We start from the raw sequence: 2,999 nt of genomic DNA on the forward strand, positions 1-2,999 counted from the left end.
ACTGCTCTCACACACACACCACTGCTCTCACACACACCACCCCACTGCTCTCACACACAAACACACACCACCCCACTGCTCTCACACACACACACACACCACCCCACTGCTCTCACACACACCACCCCACTGCACTCACACACACACCACCCCACTGCACTCACACACACACCACCCCACTGCACTCACACACACACCACCCCACTGCACTCACACACACACACCACCCCACTGCACTCACACACACACCACCCAACTGCTCTCACACACACCACCCCACTGCTCTCACACACACCACCCCACTGCTCTCACACACAAACACACACACAACCCCACTGCTCTCACACACACACACAAACCACCCAACTGCTCTCACACACACACACACACACACCCCACTGCTCTCTCACACACACACACACAGCCCCCACTGCTCTCTCACACAAACACACCCCACTGCTCTCACAAACACACACCACCCCACTGCACTCACACACACACACCACCCCACTGCTCTCACACACACACCACCCCACTGCTCTCACACACACCACCCCACTGCTCTCACACACACACACACACACCACCCCACTGCTCTTACACACACCACCCCACTGCACTCACACACACACACCACCCCACTGCTCTCACACACACACCACCCCACTGCTCTCACACACACACCCCACCCCACTGCTCTCTCACACACACACACCACCGCACTGCTCTCACACACACACACCCCACTGCTCTCACAGACACACCACCCCACTGCTCTCACACACACACCCCACTGCTCTCACACACACACACACACCACCCCACTGCTCTCACACACACACACACACCCCACCCCACTGCTCTCACACACACACACACACCCCACCGCTCTCACACACACACACACACAACACCCCACAGCTCTCACACACACACACACACACACCACCCCACTGCTCTCACACACACACACACCACCACACTGCTCTCACACACACACACACCCCACCCCACTGCTCTCACACACACACACACACAACACCCCTCTGCTCTCACACACACCACCCCACTGCACTCACACACACACACCACCCCACTGCTCTCACACACACCACCCCACTGCACTCACACACACACACCACCCCACTGCTCTCACACACACACCACCCCACTGCTCTCACACACACCACCCCACAGCTCTCACACACACACCACCCCACTGCACTCACACACACACCACCCCACTGCACTCACACACACACCACCCCACTGCTCTCACACACACACACACCACCCCACTGCTCTCACACATGCATTTCTGAAGAGAGCAGCTGGTCTAAAAATCCTCAAAAGTTCCCCTCTACTTATACCTCAGGCCTTGATGACATCAATGTTCCTCCTCTCAAGATCCCCTTATTCAGGAACAAGGGGAGTGTAAGCACAGTAAACTTGGCTCACAGAGAGTGACCCTAAGCCTGGACAAAGTCACTAGCCTCAGGACAGCCACACAGGCCAGTTTAAATGTTGAAGCCAACACACCTTCAGGAGCACAACATGAGTCCCAAAAAGACAATAGACATAGACAGCCTTTACACAAACACTGATATCCAAGAAGGAATACAGGCCATTAGAAATATTTTACTAAAAATCCCAGACACCTCCAGGCCTGATAAAGAACCCATCCAATTATTAGGAAAAAATTTAAAGAGAAATAATTTTGAGTTTAATGGGGAATTCTTCCTGCAGGTTAAAGGCACGGTGATGGGCAAGAAGTTTGCCCTAGCCTACAGCAATATACACTATATTGCCAAAAGTATTCGCTCACCCATCCAAATAATCAGAATCAGGTGTTCCAATCACTTCCATGGCCACAGGTGTATAAAATCAAGCACCTAGGCATGCAGACTGTTTTTACAAACATTTGTGAAAGAATGGGTCGCTCTCAGGAGCTCAGTGAATTCCAGCGTGGAACTATGATAGGATGCCACCTGTGCAACAAATCCAGTCGTGAAATTTCCTCGCTCCTAAATATTCCACAGTCAACTGTCAACTGTATTATAAGAACGTGGAAGTGTTTGGGAACGACAGCAACTCATCCACGAAGTGGTAGGCCACGTAAACTGACGGAGCGGGGTCAGCGGATGCTGAGGCGCATAGTGCGAAGAGGTCGCCAACTTTCTGCAGAGTCAATCGCTACAGACCTCCAAACTTCATGTGGCCTTCAGATGAGCTCAAGAACAGTGCGCAGAGAGCTTCATGGAATGGGTTTCCATGGCCGAGCAGCTGCATCCAAGCCATACATCACCAAGTGCAATGCAAAGCGTCGGATGCAGTGGTGTAAAGCACGCCGCCACTGGACTCTAGAGCAGTGGAGACGCGTTCTCTGGAGGGACGAATCGCGCTTCTCCATCTGGCAATCTGATGGACGAGTCTGGGTTTGGCGGTTGCCAGGAGAACGGTACTTGTCTGACTGCATTGTGCCAAGTGTAAAGTTTGGTGGAGGGGGGATTATGGTGTGGGGTTGTTTTTCAGGAGTTGGGCTTGGCCCCTTAGTTCCAGTGAAAGGAACTCTGAATGCTTCAGCATACCAAGACATTTTGGACAATTCCATGCTCCCAACTTTGTGGGAACAGTTTGGAGCTGGCCCCTTCCTCTTCCAACATGACTGTGCACCAGTGACCAAAGCAAGGTCCATAAAGACATGGAGGACAGAGTCTGGTGTGGATGAACTTGACTGGCCTGCACAGAGTCCTGACCTCAACCCGATAGAACACTTTGGGATGAATTAGAGCGGAGACTGAGAGCCAGACCTTCTCGTCCAACATCAGTGTGTGACCTCACAAATGCGCTTCTGGAAGAATGGTCAAAAATTCCCATAAACACACTCCTAAACCTTGTGGACAGCCTTCCCAGAAGAGTTGAAGCTGTTATAGCTGCAAAGGGCGGACCGACGTCATACTGAACCCTATGGATTAGGAATGGGGTGAAAGTTCATATGC

Source organism: Hemibagrus wyckioides, linkage group LG07, assembly GCF_019097595.1.
Source record: "Hemibagrus wyckioides isolate EC202008001 linkage group LG07, SWU_Hwy_1.0, whole genome shotgun sequence".
In the NCBI taxonomy this organism is placed as follows: domain Eukaryota; kingdom Metazoa; phylum Chordata; class Actinopteri; order Siluriformes; family Bagridae; genus Hemibagrus; species Hemibagrus wyckioides.